The 20,165-nt window shown below is 44.5% G+C and overlaps 1 long non-coding RNA gene across 1 annotated transcript; it reads right to left on the bottom strand.

Moving 5' to 3' along the window:
• Nucleotides 1-270: 270 nt before the first annotated feature.
• Nucleotides 271-18,168, bottom strand: LOC122459623. Its single transcript, XR_006280429.1, has 3 exons — nt 17,991-18,168; nt 8,561-8,563; nt 271-281 (listed from the first exon to the last, which is right to left on the bottom strand). It is a non-coding gene; the product is annotated as an uncharacterized LOC122459623 (long non-coding RNA).
• Between the last annotated feature and the right edge of the window lie 1,997 nt (nt 18,169-20,165).

Genomic DNA, 20,165 nt, shown 5'->3' with positions numbered 1-20,165 from the left:
AATTTGAAACTGAACTGTGGGAATTCTGTTAAATGTTATCAGAAGGGCAGTCCTACCTGTAGCATCCTCCATGGGCAGGCTGAAGCATGACAAGTTCACCTGACATGTTCCAGTTTCCCCTCTTCCTTTGGATCCCCCAAATAGCCCAGAGGATCTTCTCCAAGTGTAACTACAGCCCTTGTGGGGCTCATTTATTACCAAAGTCCTGTGTAACAGAAGTCCTACAACCATAGTCTGGAATTTCTCCAACATAGTCCAGACACTGCATGCAACATACAGCTCTGGCGTTCCCCACTGTGCCTGGCTCTCTCGTGTAGTCATCTCCTGTCCTTGTACCAGGACACCCTACTCTTCCCACCCCCCATGTTCTCTCTGCTGGCAGCATCCTTGCCAAGGTAGCATTCCTCACTCCCCCAGGCCTATTCATGGTTCCTCTGGATCCAGCTCTCCAGCCCTGGAGGTGTCAGCCCTTTCCCTGCCTGCAGCATTCTGCCCTGTGGCTCCAGCTCTCCACCTTAGTGCCTGTTATCAGCTGGCTTGAGAGTTCGTGGGTTCTTTCCATGTGCTTTCCCAGCTCTCGGCAGATAGTGGTTCTGCAAACCTTGATAGTACCACCCAGTGTGGTCAAGTGCTGGGGGCCAGAATGCTGTTGCCTCAGAAGCACTGTTTTTGCTCAGTGCTTTTTTGTCCTTGGAATGTTAATGTTATTAGCAGATAGTGCAGCATGTTAGTTCAGTGGACTTTGATATTACTGATAAAGAAAGACCACAGGCACAGCTCAGTGACAAAGTCACTCATCCAGGTTTATTGCTCCCTAGAAACAGTCTCAGTTCCCTGGCTCCATGGTTACAGGTGCACTGACACATGGGTGTCTAGTAGCAAGGAATGATTCAGTCAGCAGGCAGAGTTCTGCTGTACCCTAGGCCACACAAAGAATTAAGGCAAAGTACCCTGACATTTATAGGCTAAAAACAAACAACTAACATACACGACTTCCACACCACCTTACATATTTCATGGCAACTGTTTGTTACCTCCCCTTGTTCCTGATATCTTGGACAAAATATCCCTATTCATTATTTTATCAAACCATTGTATCTGGTAGATTGGAGTTTACCTGCACTAGCTGGAATGTATTTACACAACTATGTAGTGCTTATACACTAACAACAACTTTCCCCACTTCATGTACTGGACAGTGAACTTGTAAACATCTACTTTAATATATGACCTGACTTTGGTTCACAGTCTTTGGTTCAGGCCTCAGATATTGCACCAGGCCCAGTGCTCCAGGCTCTCTCTCTCTCCACTACAGCACCAACACACACCACCGTGTCCTGATCCTGCTGCCCTCTTCAGCCCTCAGTCTCTGTCTTGGGGACACCAGCCAGCAAAATCCACTTTCTGCTGTCCTGCCTTCAGACTTCTCCCAGGCCCCAACCATACAGTTTCCTAGCCAATTCCTCCCTTTTCCAAGGGAGGCCCTGCAGAGAGCTTTCTGTTCCCTGCAGCTTTCCCTAGAGACCTCCTCTAATATCCTGAGTTTTCCTCAATGAGTTTCTCTTTGGCTTCATCCCAGTCCTTTAAAACCTCCAGGTTCAGCCCTGCCTTCTTAATTGGACAAATGGGAGCACATGTCCTGGCACAGCGACAGTGGGCCTACTTCATTTACTGGGACCACCCACCCTCTGACAGTTAACAACTCTCCCCCCCCACACACACATTTTTCTATCTTTTTTTAGTTTGTAACTTTATATTTAACATTACCAAAGCATCCCCAAACCTACATACTGTCCTTCAAATCCCTCCTTAAAACTCCCCTTTGCTGTGATATCTACAAGAAACTTGACAATGGATAGGCTGCTGCTGTGCTGATACCACTTGTTAGGATATAAATATTCAGGCCTGTCTGTAAAGGCCTATACTCTAAGAATTTAGGTGTATTCTTTTCAGCTCCCAGACTCCTGCACTGGGCAGCACAGCATGGGGAGGAGGTGACCAGCCCTCTGTGGAGAAAGAAGTGGTTCGGAACTATTTAGAAAAACCGGACAAGCACAAGTCCATGGGGCCGGATGCGCTACATCTGAGAGTGCTAAAGGAGTTGGCGGATGCAATTGCAGAGCCATTGGCCATTATCTTTGAAAACTCATGGCGATCGGGGGAGGTCCCGGACGACTGGAAAAAGGCTAATGTAGAGCCCATCTTTAAAAAAGGGAAGAAGGAGATCCAGGGAACTACAGGCCAGTCAGCCTTACCTCAGTCCCTGGAAAAATCATGGAGCAGGTCCTCAAGAAATCAATTCTGAAGCACTTAGAGGAGAGGAAAGTGATCAGGAACAGTCAGCATGGATTCACCAAGGGCAAGTCATGCCTGACTAATCTAATTGCCTTCTATGACAAGATAACTGGCTCTGTGGATGAGGGGAAAGCAGTGGACTTGTTGTTCCTTGACTTTAGCAAAGCTTTTGACACGGTCTCCCACAGTATTCTTGCCAGCAAGTTAAAGAAGTATGGGCTGGATGAATGGACTATAAGGTGGATAGAAAGTTGGCTAGAATGTCCGGCTCAATGGGTAGTGATCAATGGCTCCGTGTCTAGTTGGCAGCTGGTATCCGGTGGAGTGCCCCAAGGGTCGGTCCTTGGGCCGGTTTTGTTCAATATCTTCATAAATGATCTGGAGGATGGTGTGGGTTGCACCCTCGGCAAGTTTGCAGATGACATTAAACTAGGAGGAGAGGTAGATACACTGGAGGGTAGGGATAGGATACAGAGGGACCTAGACAAATTAGAGGATTGGGCCAAAAGAAATCTGATGAGGTTCAACAAGGACAAGTGCAGAGTCCTGCACTTAGGATGGAAGAATCCCATGCACCGCTACAGACTAGGGACCAAATGGCTAGGCAGCAGTTCTGCAGAAAAGGACCTAGGGGTTACAGTGGACGAGAAGCTGGATATGAGTCAACAATGTGCCATTGTTACCAAGAAGGCCAATGGCATTTTGGGATGTATAAGTAGGGGCATTGCCAGCAGATCGAGGGACGTGATCGTTCCCCTCTATTCAACATTGGTGAGGCCTCATCTGGAGTACTGTGTCCAGTTTTGGGCCCCACACTACAAGAAGGATGTGGAAAAATTGGAACAAGTCCAGCGGAGGGCACCAAAAATGATTAGGGGACTGGAACATATGACTTATGAGGAGAGTCTGAGGGAACTGGGATTGTTTAGTCTGCAGAAGAGAAGAATCCGGGGGGCGGATTTGATAGCTGCTTTCAACTACCTGAAAGGAGGTTCCAAAGAGGATGGATCTAAACTGTTCTCAGTGGTAGCAGATGACAGAAAAAGGAGTAATGGTCTTAAGTTGTAGTGGGGGAGGTTTAGGTTGGATATTAGGAAACACTTTTTCACTAGGAGGGTGGTGAAACACTGGAATGTGTTACCTAGGGAGGTGGTGGAATCTCCTTCCTTAGAAATTTTTAAGGTCAGGCTTGACAAAGCCCTGGCTGGGATGATTTAGTTGGGGATTAGTCCTGCTTTGAGCAGGGGGTTGGACTAGATGATCTCCTGAGGTCCCTTCCAGCCCTGATATTCTATGATTCTAGGATTCACTTAGCTAGTTCTAGAGGTATAAAAGAAAGAATCAAAATCACTGTCTGCCAGCGTAAGGTCCTTCTCTTACTGTGACAGTCTGAGGCTCTGTTCTTAGGCTAAGACCTTTGACTAAGCAGCAGAGGCAGCCATAAGCTGGGAAGCGACTGGTCACATCCTCACATTCCAAACTAGTCACATTGAAATAAGGTGCTATTGGGCCGTTAGGATACAATCCTGTCCTGATAATGCCTATAACCTCCAGACAAAGGGAAGTGCCTAGAAGATGTAAAAGGAAACTTAGTTTGATAGCATCCTGTCTGGCAGGAACTCACTTATCAGTAGCTGGGATGTGAAATCCTCATTTCTGTGTTTGTTCTATCAGTGTAGTTCCCATTTCCCTATTGTTTGTCTGTATAATCTCTGTCTGGTTCTGTGATTGTTTCTGTCTGCTGTGTAATTAATTTTGCTGGGTGTAAACTAATTAAGGTGGTGGGATATAATTGGTTAAATAATCATGTTACAATATGTTAGGACTGGTTAGTTAAATTTCAGTATAATGATTGGATAAGGTATAGCTAAGCAGAACTCAAGTTTTAGTATATAGTCTGCAATCAAGCAGGAAGTGTGTGTGTGCGTGGGGGGGAAATGGGAACAGGGAATGGGGGTGGGGAAATTGGAATCATGTTTTGCTAAGGGCATGAATGGGAACAGGGACACAGGTGTAAGGCTCTGTGGTGTCAGAGCTGGGAAGGGTGGAATCATGCTTGCTGGAAGTTCACCCCAATAAACATCGAATGGTTTGCACCTTTGGACTCCGGGTATTGTTGCTCTCTGTTCATGCAAGAAGGACCAGGGAAGTAAGTGGGTGAACGAAAAAGGCCCCTAACATCACTACTTATGCTAAACAATACGGTCTCATTGTTTCCTTGTACTCCTGTCTGTTATCTCATTTTATACTTAGACTAAGTTCTTTGTTCCGTGTTGGACCATGCCTCATATACTGGGGTCCTGGTCCATGACCAGGTCTCCTAAATCTACTGACCGCTATTCCTACCTATATGCCTCCAGCTTTCATCCAGACCACACCACACGATCCGTTGTCTACAACCAAGCTCTAAGATACAACGGCATTTGCTCCAACCCCTCAGACAGAGACAAACACCTACAAGATCTCTATCAAGCATTCTTACAACTACAATACCCACCTGCTGAAGTGAAGAAACAGATTGACAGAGCCAGAAGAGTACCCAGAAGTCACCCTACTACAGGACAGGCCCAACAAAGAAAATAACAGAACGCCACCAGCCATCACGGCAGCGAACCAGCGGAGCAGCGGGGACAGCAGAGCAGCTCACAGCAGGAGTTTGCCTGGGACTGGTAAGTATCCGAGTGTGTGTGTTTGCTTGCTGAGGAAGTATCCGAGCGTGTGTTTGCTGGGAGGGCAGGGAGAGAGCCTGAGTGAGTGTCTGATTGGCTGCTAGCCTGCAGGGGGCGGGCATTAGGGTGTCTGTGTGTTTGCGTCAGGGAAGCCTGGCTGTTTAAAAATAGCCAGAGCCTCGCGAACCAGCTGAGCGGCAGCGGAGTAGCGGGGACAGCAGAGCAGCTCACAGCAGGAGTTTGCCTGGGAGTTCGCCTGGAGTGAGCCCAGTGAGGCTTACATCTTGCCAACGTCTCTGAGGAAGCTCATAGTAGGTAGGTGATATGGAAGGGGGGGGTTCAGCTGTTGTGACCTGCACTGGATGTGCCATGTTTGTCTTTCTTCCACAGGACAGAAGCGACTTTGTCTGTACAAAGTGCAAGCTGGTCTCCATATTGGAAGAGAAGATTGAAGGTCTGGAGCAACAGGTAACGACCCTGCGTTGTATACGAGAGACTGAGGATTTTCTGGACCAAACTCAGGATAGCCTTCTAGGGGCACAAAGCTCTAAAGATATAGAGCAGGTTGCACAGAGGAGCCAAGAGGCCAGTGAAGAAGCTTGGCAACATGTGACCTCCAGAAGAGGTAAGCGGAATGTCCGGGTTCCAGTAACACAGACACAGGTAACTAACCGCTTTCATGTTCTCTCCACAGGTACCAATGCGGAGAGTGGACCAGATGATATGTCTGGGGGGAGAAAGCAGAAGGAGACTCCGCTGGTTGGGAGGCATGAGATGCGATGTCCTGAGGTTGGGGGTTCCACGACCACCACTCCCAAGAGGAGAAGGCGGGTGGTGGTGGTCGGGGACTCTCTCCTCCGGGGGACTGAGTCATCTATCTGCCGCCCTGACCGGGAAAACCGAGAAGTCTGCTGCTTGCCAGGGGCTAAGATTCGTGATGTGACGGAGAGACTGCCGAGACTCATCAAGCCCTCGGATCGCTACCCCTTCCTGCTTCTCCACGTGGGCACCAATGATACTGTCAAGAATGACCTTGAGCGGATCACTGCGGACTACGTGGCTCTGGGAAGAAGGATAAAGGAGTTGGAGGCGCAAGTGGTGTTCTCGTCCATCCTCCCCGTGGAAGGAAAAGGCCTGGGTAGGGACCGTCGAATCGTGGAGGTCAACGAATGGCTACGCAGGTGGTGTCGGAGAGAAGGCTTTGGATTCTTTGACCATGGGATGGTGTTCCATGAAGGAGGAGTGCTGGGCGGAGACGGGCTCCATCTTACGAAGAGAGGGAAGAACATCTTTGCCAGCAGGCTGGCTAACCTAGTGAGGAGGGCTTTAAACTAGGTTCACCGGGGGAAGGAGACCAAAGCCCTGAGGTAAGTGGGAAAGCGGGATACCGGGAGGAAGCACAGGCAGGAATGTCTGTGAGGGGAGGGCTCCTGCCTCATACTGGGAATGAGGGGCGATCAACAGGTTATCTCAAGTGCTTATATACAAATGCACAAAGCCTTGGAAACAAGCAGGGAGAACTGGAGGTCCTGGTGATGTCAAGGAATTATGACGTGATTGGAATAACAGAGACTTGGTGGGATAACTCACATGACTGGAGTACAGTCATGGATGGTTATAAACTGTTCAGGAAGGACAGGCAGGGCAGAAAAGGTGGGGGAGTAGCACTGTATGTAAGGGAGCAGTATGACTGCTCAGAGCTCCGGTACGAAACTGTGGAAAAACCTGAGTGTCTCTGGATTAAGTTTAGAAGTGTGTGCAACAAGAGTGATGTCATGGTGGGAGTCTGCTATAGACCACCGGACCAGGGGGATGAGGTGGATGAGGCTTTCTTCCGGCAACTCACGGAAGCTACTAGATCGCATGCCCTGATTCTCATGGGTGACTTTAATTTTCCTGATATCTGCTGGGAGAGCAATACAGCGGTGCATAGACAATCCAGGAAGTTTTTGGAAAGCGTAGGGGACAATTTCCTGGTGCAAGTGCTAGGGGAGCCAACTAGGGGGAGCGCTTTTCTTGACCTGCTGCTCACAAACCGGGTAGAATTAGTGGGGGAAGCAAAAGTGGATGGGAATCTGGGAGGCAGTGACCATGAGTTGGTTGAGTTCAGGATCCTGACGCAGGGAAGAAAGGTAAGCAGCAGGATACGGACCCTGGACTTCAGGAAAGCAGACTTTGACTCCCTCAGGGAACAGATGGCCAGGATCCCCTGGGGGACTAACATGAAAGGGAAGGGAGTCCAGGAGAGCTGGCTGTATTTCAAGGAATCCCTGTTGAGGTTACAGGGACAAACCATCCCGATGAGTCGAAAGAATAGTAAATATGGCAGGCGACCAGCTTGGCTTAATGGTGAAATCCTAGCGGATCTTAAACATAAAAAAGAAGCTTACAAGAAGTGGAAGGTTGGACATATGACCAGGGAAGAGTATAAAAATATTGCTCGGTCATGTAGGAAAGATATCAGGAGGGCCAAATCGCACCTGGAGCTGCAGCTAGCAAGAGATGTCAAGAGTAACAAGAAGGGTTTCTTCAGGTATGTTGGCAACAAGAAGAAAGCCAAGGAAAGTGTGGGCCCCTTACTGAATGAGGGAGGCAAGCTAGTGACAGAGGATGTGGAAAAAGCTAATGTACTCAATGCTTTTTTTGCCTCTGTTTTCACTAACAAGGTCAGCTCCCAGACTGCTGTGCTGGGCATCACAAAATGGGGAAGAGATGGCCAGCCCTCTGTAGAGATAGAGGTGGTTAGGGACTATTTAGAAAAGCTGGACGTGCACAAGTCCATGGGGCCGGACGAATTGCATCCGAGAGTGCTGAGGGAATTGGCGGCTGTGATTGCAGAGCCCTTGGCCATTATCTTTGAAAACTCGTGGCGAACGGGGGAAGTCCCGGATGACTGGAAAAAGGCTAATGTAGTGCCCATCTTTAAAAAAGGGAAGAAGGAGGATCCTGGGAACTACAGGCCGGTCAGCCTCACCTCAGTCCCTGGAAAAATCATGGAGCAGGTCCTCAAAGAATCAATCCTGAAGCACTTAGAGGAGAGGAAAGTGATCAGGAACAGTCAGCATGGATTCACCAAGGGAAGGTCATGCCTGACTAATCTAATCGCCTTTTATGATGAGATTACTGGTTCTGTGGATGAAGGGAAAGCAGTGGATGTATTGTTTCTTGACTTTAGCAAAGCTTTTGACACGGTCTCCCACAGCATTCTTGTCAGCAAGTTAAGGAAGTATGGGCTGGATGAATGCACTATAAGGTGGGTAGAAAGCTGGCTAGATTGTCGGGCTCAACGGGTAGTGATCAATGGCTCCATGTCTAGTTGGCAGCCGGTGTCAAGTGGAGTGCCCCAGGGGTCGGTCCTGGGGCCCGTTTTGTTCAATATCTTCATAAATGATCTGGAGGATGGTGTGGATTGCACTCTCAGCAAATTTGCGGATGATACTAAACTGGGTGGAGTGGTAGATACGCTGGAGGGGAGGGATAGGATACAGAAGGACCTAGACAAATTGGAAGATTGGGCCAAAAGAAATCTAATGAGGTTCAATAAGGATAAGTGCAGGGTCCTGCACTTAGGATGGAAGAATCCAATGCACCGCTACAGACTAGGGACCGAATGGCTCGGCAGCAGTTCTGCGGAAAGGGACCTAGGGGTGACAGTGGACGAGAAGCTGGATATGAGTCAGCAGTGTGCCCTTGTTGCCAAGAAGGCCAATGGCATTTTGGGATGTATAAGTAGGGGCATAGCGAGCAGATCGAGGGACGTGATCGTTCCCCTCTATTCGACACTGGTGAGGCCTCATCTGGAGTACTGTGTCCAGTTTTGGGCCCCACACTACAAGAAGGATGTGGATAAATTGGAAAGAGTACAGCGAAGGGCAACAAAAATGATTAGGGGTCTAGAGCACATGACTTATGAGGAGAGGCTGAGGGAGCTGGGATTGTTTAGTCTGCAGAAGAGAAGAATGAGGGGGGATTTGATAGCTGCTTTCAACTACCTGAAAGGGGGTTTCAAAGAGGATGGCTCTAGACTGTTCTCAATGGTAGCAGATGACAGAACGAGGAGTAATGGTCTCAAGTTGCAATGGGGGAGGTTTAGATTGGATATTAGGAAAAACTTTTTCACTAAGAGGGTGGTGAAACACTGGAATGCGTTACCTAGGGAGGTGGTAGAATCTCCTTCCTTAGAGGTTTTTAAGGTCAGGCTTGACAAAGCCCTGGCTAGGATGATTTAACTGGGACTTGGTCCTGCTTTGAGCAGGGGGTTGGACTAGATGACCTTCTGGGGTCCCTTCCAACCCTGATATTCTATGATTCTATGATTCTATCACCTTCAGCCCCAACTAAAACCTCTCCAACGCATCATCAAGGATCTACAACCTAATCCGAAAGACGATCCATCACTCTCACAGATCTTGGGAGACAGGCCAGTCCTTGCTTACAGACAGCCCCCCAACCTGAAGCAAATACTCAGCAACCACACACCACACAACAGAACCACTAACCCAGGAACCTATCCTTGCAACAAAGCCCGTTGCCAATTCTGTCCACATATCTATTCAGGGGACACCATATAGGACCTAATCACATCAGCCACACTATAAGAGGCTCGTTCACCTGCACATCTTCCAATGTGATATATGCCATCATGTGCCAGCAATGCCCCTCTGCCATGTACATTGGTCAAACTGGACAGTCTCTACGTAAAAGAATAAATGGACACAAATCAGACGTCAAGAATTAGAACTTTCAAAAACCAGTTGGAGAATACTTCAATCTCTTTGGTCAGTCGATTACAGACCTAAAAGTGGCAATTCTTCAGAAAAAAAAACTTCAAAACTAGACTCCAACAAGAGACTGCTGAATTGGAATTAATTTGCAAACTGGATACAATTAACTTAGGCTTGAATAAAGTCTGGGAGTGGATGGGTCATTACACAAAATAAAACTATTTTCCCATCGTTATTCCCCACCCCCCACTGTTCCTCAGACGTTCTTGTCAACTGCTGGAAATGGCCCACTCTGATTATCACTACAGAAGGTTTACCCCCCCCCCCCCCCGCTCTCCTGCTGGTAATAGCTCACCTTAAGTGATCACTCTTTTTATAGTGTGTATGGTAACACCCATTGTTTCATATTCTCTATGTATATAAATCTCCCCACTGTATTTTCCACTGAATGCATCCGATGAAATGAGCTGTAGCTCACGAAAGCTTATGCTCAAATAAATTTGTTAGTCTCTAAGGTGCCACAAGTACTCCTTTTCTTTTTGCTACATTCTGCAGTAATACAAATAAATGGACTACGGACAAATACATGCAGCATTGTTGGCATTGTGAAAGTTGGAGTGGCAGAAGCTCCTTAAAGGGGCAGGGGGCACCAGTACCCAAACCATGGCCCTATCCCCTTTCCTCCAAGGCCCAGCTCCCGCACTGCCTCTCCCCCCCAAGACTCCACCCTCACTCACTCCTCTCCTCTCTCTCCGTCCTGTCACTTGCCCTTATGGCCAGTAAAAAGTGATGAAGCCATGGCTCCTGGCCCCTTGCCCCTCCCCCAGTCTGAAAGGCAATAATTATCAACAAATGCAAAGAAGTATGTACACTGTCCTTATCTCTTGGGGATTCTCAAGAAGAAGTTGAATCAGGACAGTTCTGCTGCACAAGGAAAAGATTTAGGAAGCACACACATTCTCTATCCCCACCATAGCACACAGCTCAGCTTCACATGGGATCCCCGCATGCCATCATGCAGGAGAAAGATCAGGTGAGGCAGGGAGAAGAATGCGGGTAGAGATCGTGCATCGGCCCCTGCACAGTCCACAGGCTGTCTTTCACTACAGAGCAATGTAACCCTGACTGTGGCTCTAGGCTACTGTTTCCCACTGCTTTGTTGTGCATCGTACAACCTCCCCAAATCAAAAACATGCTCTTATTTCACTTTTGCATGTTGAATTGCTCAAGTTCAGCATCCTTATTGAAGTAAGTGCTAGTAAACAGGGGAAGGGGAATTGCAGAGATGCCACTGTACTTGCCCATGGATTCCTCCTCCATGCATTTCAACAGCAGAGTCCACCTAGCATAAAATGCTGTTTGGAAAACAAGAAGCATCTTTCACAGGACACTGACAAAAAAAATCTGATATTTTCAGCACCCCTCCCACCCAATAAAATGCCAGCTTTGCTTCTTTCCTCTTTTTATTGTTTCCTCTCCCCATTCGGCAGTCAATGTAAATGGGCAGGGGAGGAAGAGAAGAGTGAGAATGAGTCTTGAAAAAAAGGAATGAAAATGAAAAAACAAATTCTGGTTGTCATGTTGCTGGATTTCTAGTTTTGAGAAACAGATTGTAAACTCTTCATGGCAATGTTGTTTCTTTCTATGAGTGTATTGTGCCTAATATAACAGTCTCCAGGTGCTAATATAATACTAAAAAATAAATGATAATACTAAAGGTCTAACCTTAAGTCTAGCATGGAGCAAATTGGATAGTATAAGTATAGTTATCCTACACTGAAAGATTTTTTTTTTCTTATGGAAAAAATGTCACCCCCTCAAACAAAATTGAATACACCTTTAAAATCCATCTGAACCTCTGTTCCATAAATAAGCCTCTGAGGAAGAACTCACTAGATAAACCCTTCCCTAGACAAATACGTCCTTATGCTACAGCCCTATCTCTCCCTAAGCTCCCAAAGTCAGGGTTTTATACTTGCAAACAGCCTTAACAGTGCACAGGTGAACTGAGCCCTCTTATTACTCCACCCCAGTTAGGCCCAACAGCATTCCTTATATATAAAACTGGACCCAGGTGCTTTCCTAGCTTAGGAGTTGTTATGCTGCTGAAGAGAGTTCAGAAGGGTTTTGTTTCTGTTTCAGTGCTGTTACTCCAAACATAATCTTTAAATATTGCTTTAATATACAATGAACAGGGATCCCTATTTGCTAATTGTTGTGCATTCCAGTGCGCAGAAAGAGAAACCCAAAATATTTATTTGTCTCAGATAAAACTAAGCTGTGCTGTGACTGGCCTTTTATGAGCTCAGAAGGGAAGGAGAGGAAATCTTCTCCCATTTTCACATTTCCCTATTGTCCTAAGGCTTGGGAGCCACCCTAAATTCCAGCAGGGAGGTCAAAGGTCACATGTTTTCTAGTCATGCAACAAGAAAAGGAGTACTTGTGGCACCTTAGAGACTAACAAGTACTAATCTACTCAAATAAGGCAAGATGCTGTTAGGGAGGATAACCCTTTAAAAAAAAACTACTACACTATTTGCTGGGGGAGAGTAACAACAATATATGCACAACAGCTACTTTTGGACTATAGGAAATCCTGTAGGGTACATTGTATTAAAAGGTAGTTGAACCACGTCTCTGGGATGCATTGTTCTGGAGCTGAGTCAGCATGAATGCTTCTCTGGACTTTTTGCAGTGTCCCCCATTACAGGCTGTAATTTAAAAGCCACAGGGTAGCTTTTTCTGTTTTACCCTGTCTCCTTGGAGCTGTAACTGTCTCTATTACTCTGCATCTAACAGAAATAGCTCTGTATAAATCCCCACCAAAAGTGTAGCAATAGGTATTTCTTGATATTAGCAGGTTTTTATACTGATTTGCTTTTTTAGAGGCTTGTTTGTTTGTGGGAGAGATTGGGGGATTTTCCCCCTCAGTTACACCAGAATAAATTTTACTTCAGTTGAGTCTTTTCTGATTTATACCTGCCTAATCACAAAGAGAATTGAGTTCATGGAAACAGCCAGCTCAGAATGACAAGCAGCAGAATCTGTGATTGGTGCCATTTTCTTCTTCTGCTTACGGAGGTCAAATTTTTGATTTTAAATGTGTTGTGAGGCTGCTCAGAAAGTCCTTTTCTTGACTGGTTCTGAGGAACAAATCGAATTGAGAAGTCTTTGCCAGGTTTGACTCATCCTGTGAACAATTAAAGTTTCATACTCTGGGTCTGTTGAATGGTAACCTGTGGGCGTACATGAGAGACAGCTCTTAGGGACAAGCCATAATGTACTCCTTTCAACAAGGGCTCTAATTTTGCAGCAAGGGAAAAGGCAAAAGAAAAAACACATTGTGGTTTTGGAATTTTATTAATACACTAAGGCCTTCATTAGGGCTTTTAAAACCACAGCCTTCAAACAGGACCACAGATGGACTGTCATGCAGCAACACCTCCTCAGAGCTAAATGCCTGCAGGATGCTGGGGAACCACACACTTTAGCAGCCATTGCTACACCTTTTTCTGCATCTACTCCCCTTTACTGAGTGTAGTCCAACAGCCGTCATGGAAGAGGGAGGAGCCTCAGGTTTGGGGATGGTACTGTCACGAGCAGCCCCATGACTCCCCCTTCCACGCTAGATGCAAAAGGACAGAGATTTTGGTTGGACTTTATGTAACACCAACAGACCCCGGCGGGCAGGATCAAACCAGAGACCTTTGGAGCGTAGTGCATGAGCCTCTATAGCATGAGCTAAACTCTCTCTTTAAGTGGTCTTGGCACTAGATGGGTCAGAACACCACACCCAGAAAGTGTGTGGGTTACATTTACATACGTGAGCTCAAGGGAATGGGAAAAAAAGGTCCTTGCAATCTCTCTTCCACCCTGATGCTCATACATGATTGTAATCTTTCACCATTACTTGGTCAGGGAGCCATTTTCAATGCAGTGCTGTAAAGGACAGCCAGAAGTGTTGTTCCCATGCAAATCTCTGGACGCTCTTTGCTATGATTCCTCTCTTGTTCTATGTCCACTAGCTCATTATAGCCTCTTGGTTGAATTCTCTTGCTTAGAGTCTCTGACATGACGAGAGCACCTAGCTATGCTTATTATTTGTTATTATTATTATTATTATTATTATTTATTATTTATTTTACTATGAAATTGGAGCACAGCAGCTCTGTAAACCAGGCAAACTAAATGATTGCACAAGGTTTCTGTAATTTTTTTGTCATGGGTTTCTTCTGTTTGTGATGATCTGCCTTCAACCTTTTGAAGCTCCTTTTCCCTAGAGTTATGCCAGAACTAGAACCTCATGTCTAAATCCTTAAAAACTGGGAGAGAGGGGAGAATTTGTTCCCCAGATCTGAATTCAGCATTTCTGTTTGAATTGCTTGGTGCAAAGCAAAAATCGCATTGTCTTACTCAGCTCTGCTCCCTTTGTATATTGAGAGTTGTATCCACTTACGGACAATTTTTTTTTACTGCTTTTTGATCCTTTTTATTTTGATGTGTGCTAGACAACATTTTCTGAGTCAGAAAGAGATCCCAACTATGTAGAAAAAATATCCCTGAAATATTGTTGATTTGAAGGGGTCCAGGGCATCTTTAAATAACTTTTTTTTTTGGCAGAAATCCCAATTAACTAGTGAATCCTGGCAATGGTACTAAGAACATATATCAGAAGGAAAAATGAATGTACAATAGCTGCAAGATAAGGGATAGTGCAAGATAAGGGATGACCAGGACGTGGGATAGAAGCAGCATTAGAAGCTTTGTTCAATAATCTGCTGCTGTCAATGAATGGAGGACAGAAATCCATTCACATTTTACTGCAGCTCTTGGCAGCATTTGACACAGATGATCATGAGGCATCCTGAAGGAGGTTGCAGGGGTCCAAGGCAATTTGCTGAAATATTTCACCTTCCTGGAGGGATGCCCCCAAAAAGTAATGGTGGAAAGTTGCACATCCACAGCTAGATCTCTCACTTGTGGAGGTATGGAAGGACCAATTTTCTTACTGGTCCTATTCAACATTCGTGTGCAGCCACTAGGATTCAAGGACTCATGGACTCAAGTGCCAACACTATGCAGATGACCCATACTTCTATCTTTCTATCATGACATATGATAACACTATGATCATCAAACTGAGCTAGTGCTTGGCAGAGAGGAGTTCATGGATGAATAGCAGCTGGTTAAAGCCAAACCAGCTCAAGTCAGAGATATATTGAGGAGTTTGCAACCATGTGCATTTTCCATTGGTAGACATGACCGTAACTGGCAAATTCAGTCTGCAGTTTAGGAGTGCTACTGGATCCCTTGCTGACACTCTGCTCTCACATAACAGTGCACATGAATAATACTTTCTACCATCTCTGACTGATGACAATACTCCATCGCATCCTAGTGGATGATGAGCTGGCTTGAGCTATACACACCTTCATCACCTCCTAACCTGTACTTCATCACCTTATCTCGACTGCAGCAATTCAATATGCCTTCAGCATGAAGCCAGTGGCTGTTAGGAAACTCCATCTAGTTCAGAACACAGTGGAGCATCTTTTCATCAATGCAGGTACTGGGAGCACATCTGACCTGCTCTCTTCCCTCTTTCTATAGCTTCCCATAGAATATCAATCAAGTTCAAAGTCTTCTTCCTTATCTTCAGCGTGCTCAATGGCCTTGGCTCAGGTACCTAAAAGGTCATCTAAAGCTCGGGGATGAGGACTGTGATGATAACTCCATTCTGGCATAGCAGGGATGTTCACCCCAAGGATAAAGCTCATTTGTACAGAAAACTGAGTTTCCTCTGGTGCTGGTTGAAAGCTGTGGGATGAACTCCTATAAAAACTAAGAACCACCTCAAACCTCAATATTTTCTATTCTAGGTGCAAGACATGCTTCTTAAACCTTGCCTTCAAATAAATGGATTACAAATAAATTTAAAATGAACCTCACATGCTACTCATGTCATAATAAACTTCTGGAAGGTGCTCAGATACTATGGTGATGAGGGCAGTATAGCAATAGAATATAATAGAGCCCATGCTAAAGTCTACTGGAAAGAATCATTGACTTTAAAGGTCTTTGGATCAGACCCTTGGATCAGTATGACGAGAGAATGAAGTACCTAAAGACTGGTGGTACACATGAGAACAGCAATGATTTGTATGTAGTTTTTCAATCCCTCTGCCAAGAGGTATGGGAAACTAATGGAAAGAAGACTCCAGAACAAGACCAAATATTATACAATTTGGAATTATTTGTGGGTCATATGCATATTTCTTAATTGCAATAAAATTAAGAAAAGATGCTTTTAAAAAAGAGAGAATAGTTGTATCTTAAGGGACCTCGGAACAACTATTCAGTGGTCCCAAAAAAAAGCACTTTTGCACTGTCAGACTATAAATCACTTTGATGAAAAACCTGTGCCAAAACAATTTTCTGTTATACTAGCCAAACCTACAACATGCATCCCAGTTACCTGCCGGTTCTTCCTCCCTTCTGACTGTATACTATATATTAGAAAGGGCTCCTTTATAATCTATCTGAGTAATAGTGATGTTATTCAAGTGCATAATGATACCATAAAGGGACTCTTCCAGGTACAGTATTGGAAATTTCATATGGAAATACAAGGACATAGTGCACCTGCTGTACATTTGTATATGTGTAAACTCAGTTGTCCCTCCTACATGTTGGTCTCCTAGCTTGCTGCAGAGATTCAGCACACTTCATACACAGATACATTTTTCTGTCATATTCCATGCCTAGCATTCAGAACGAGCCTTGAGGCATTGATTATCTCATAGAACTTAAACCACCTGTGATGCCTGTTCTCTCCAAATTGAGCATTCCCAGTGTAATTAGAATTAAAACTATTACACACTCTGTAATGTGTTTACATTTTTGTAGTAGGTGAATAATATAACTGGTAGATGGACTCCTATATTTTTTCAGCTCTTCAGAAGGTAAATCTTACAAATATGTTGCTGCTGCACCATCTTCCTTCATACTTATATCCTACTTATATAATTCAGTGGCAACATTAATTTTTAATACCTGTCTTACTAATTCTGAGACAATATTAAAAAAGCATATTGGAATTAAATCATGTGCACAAATATATTATGCATTTTGTATCATTTTGTGGGCATTTTTGTTTTATTTTTATTTTCTGCCTTTTAAAAGTATTAAGGATTTAAAATGTTTTTCTGCTGAATGTGTCTTTTCTGCATAGAGTATTTTATATACTCAGACATACAGATGCAGATTTACTGAGCTATATTAGAATGAAATCTCGTTACAGCCTTTCCCCTGAATTACTAGAATATTTACTGAAAAGTAGGTGTGCTTGCATAACAGATTGGATTTCCCTTATTTCGTATTTAATTTGCCATATGCTTCACTGCGTAACGTGTATAAATATAGGTAAACAGCATGAAGTAAACCACAAGCACTGATTCAATTTATTTAGAAATATCTAAATAGGGAAATCCTAGATGAATCAGTAACAATATATGCACACCCAGGAACTGGAGACAGAATAAAGCAGTGTACTTGCAAACACTTTAAGCACTGTATGATGACTGAATACCCCAAAGAGCAATCTGGATCTTTTTGTAAACTGGGCCCATTCAAAGAAAATGTGCTTTAATATAGCCAAATGTGAGGTGTGTCAGCCAAATATGAGGTCACACATCTAGAAACAAGGAATGAAGGCCATACATACACAACAGGGGACTTAAGTGATCACTCTCCTTACAGTATGTACGATAAAACCCATTGTTTCATGTTCTGTGTATATAAATCTCCCCACTGTATTTTTCACTGAGTGCATCCGATGAAGTGAGCTGTAGCTCACGAAAGCTTAAACTCAAATAAATTTGTTAATCTTTAAGGTGCCACAAGTACTCCTTTTCTTTTTACAATAGGGGACTGAATCCTGAAAAGTATGACTATGAAAAGGATTTAGGGGTCATAGTGGACAACCAACTTAACATGAGCTCCCAGGGCAATGCTAGGGAGAAAAGGGCTAATGTAATACTTGGATATATAAACTGGGGAGTAGTGAGCATGAGCAGAGAAGTGGTTTTTACCTCTTTATATGGCATGTGTAAGACTAATGTCCAGACTGGTGGAATACTCTGTCCAGTTCTGGTGTCCACATTTTTAAAAAGGTGAAAAATTGGACAGGTGCTATGAACAGCCACAAAAATGATTTGGGAGCTTACAGTGAGAGACTTGGAGAACTCAATCTGTTTAATTTATCAAAATGAAGATTGAGAGTTGACTGATTACATTCTATAACAAAAAGAAAAGGAGTACTTGAGGCACCGCAGAGACCAACAAATCCATTCGAGCACAAGCCCTCGCGAGCTACAGTTCACTTCATCTGAATGCATCCGATGAAGTGAGCTGTAGCTCACGAAAGCTCATGCCCAAACAAACCTGTTAGTCTCCAAGGTGCCACAAGTACTCCTTTTTTTTTTCTGTAACCAGAGTGATCACTTAAGGTGATCTATTACCAGCAGGAGAGCGGGGGCGGGTGGGACCTTTTGTAGTGATAATCAAGGTGGGCCATTTCCAGCAGTTGACAAGAACATCTGAGGAACAGTGGGGAGTGGGGGGTGGGATAAACATGTGGAAATAGTTTTACTTTGTGTAATGATCCATCCACTCCCAGTCTCTATTCAAGCCTAAGTTAATTGTATCCAGTTTGCAAATTAATTCCAATTCAGCAGTCTCTTGTTGGAGTCTAGTTTTGAAGTTTTTTTGTTGAAGAATTGCCACTTTTAGGTCTGTAATCGAGTGACCAGAGAGATTGAAGTGTTCTCCGACTGGTTTTTGAATATTCTAATTCTTGACGTCTGATTTGTGTCCATTTATTCTTTTACGTAGAGACTGTCCAGTTTGACCAATGTACATGGCAGAGGGGCATTGCTGGCACATGATGGCATATATCACACTGGTGGATGTGCAGGTGAATGAGCCTCTGATAGCGTGGCTGATGTGATTAGGTCCTATATGGTGTCCCCTGAATAGATATGTGGACAGAGTTGGCAACGGGCTTTGTTACAAAGATAGGTTCCTGGGTTAGTGGTTCTGTTGTGTGGTGTGTGGTTGCTGAGTATTTGCTTCAGGTTGGGGGGCTGTCTGTAAGCAAGGACTGGCCTGTCTCCCAAGATCTGTGAGAGTGATGGGTCGTCCTTCAGATTAGGTTGTAGATCCTTGATGATACATTGGAGAGGTTTTAGTTGGGGGCTGAAGGTGATGGCTAGTGGCATTCTGTTATTTTCTTTGTTGGGCCTGTCCTGCAGTAGGGTGACTTCTGGGTACTCTTCTGGCTCTGTCAATCTGTTTCTTCACTTCAGCAGGTGGGTATTGTAGTTGTAAGAATGCTTGATAGAGATCTTGTAGGTGTTTGTCTCTGTCTGAGGGGTTGGAGCAAATGCCGTTGTATCTTAGAGCTTAGCTGTTGACAATGGATCATGTGGTGTGGTCTGGATGAAAGCTGGAGGCATGTAGGTAGGAATAGTGGTCAGTAGGTTTCCAGTATAGGGTGTTGTTTATGTGACCATCGCTTATTAGCACCGTAGTGTCCAGGAAGTGGATCTTTTGTGTGGACTGGTCCAGGCTAAGGTTGATGGGATGGAAAATGTTGAAATCATGGTGGAATTCCTCAAGGGCTTCTTTTCCATGGGTTCAGATGATGAAGATGTCATCAATGTAGTGCAAGTAGAGTAGGGGCATTAGGGGACGAGAGCTGAGGAAGCGTTGTTCTAAGTCAGCCATAAAAATGTTGGCACAAACTGGCCCGGCCCGGCACGGGCTTTCCCTGTACAAGCGGCGGAACAAGTTTGAGAATCACTGCTCTGTAAGTATCTTTATCCAGAGGATGTACCAGGTACTACAGACTCTTTAATCCAGTGGAGAAAGACATAAGAAGAATGAATGGCTACAAGCTGAAGACAGATAACTTCAAATTAGAAATAAGGGACACATTTTTAACAATGATGACAATTAATTATTGGAACAAAGCACCAAGGGAAGTGTGGGATTCTCCATATCTTGATGTCTTCAAATCAATACTGGATGCCTTTGTGGAAGATATGCTTTAGCCAAACACAAGTTATTGGTCTCCATAGTGAGGCAGCTGAGTGAATTTCTGTGGCCTGGGTTATACAGGATCTGATGGTCCTTGCTAGCCTAAATAACAAAAAATTGACCTAATGACTGCAATTTATTAAGAATCCATTACATCCTAAGTCATTCTACTTCCACTAAAGCTATTACGCATGTGAGTGGTCCCATCAACTACAGTGGGACCACTTACATGAATAAAGTCAAACATATGCTTCAAAGTTTGCAGGAGCTGGGCCCAAATTTATTGGTTTTGCTGTACCATATTTTAATCACAGTTCACTGAAAATTATGTGGAATTTTGATATAGGAAATGTTAAAAGGTTGTCATTTTTATGTCTCT

Source organism: Dermochelys coriacea, chromosome 3, assembly GCF_009764565.3.
Source record: "Dermochelys coriacea isolate rDerCor1 chromosome 3, rDerCor1.pri.v4, whole genome shotgun sequence".
Taxonomy (NCBI): domain Eukaryota; kingdom Metazoa; phylum Chordata; order Testudines; family Dermochelyidae; genus Dermochelys; species Dermochelys coriacea.
Note: the sequence above shows the minus strand (reverse complement) of the source record. Positions and strands in the feature narration are given on the sequence as shown.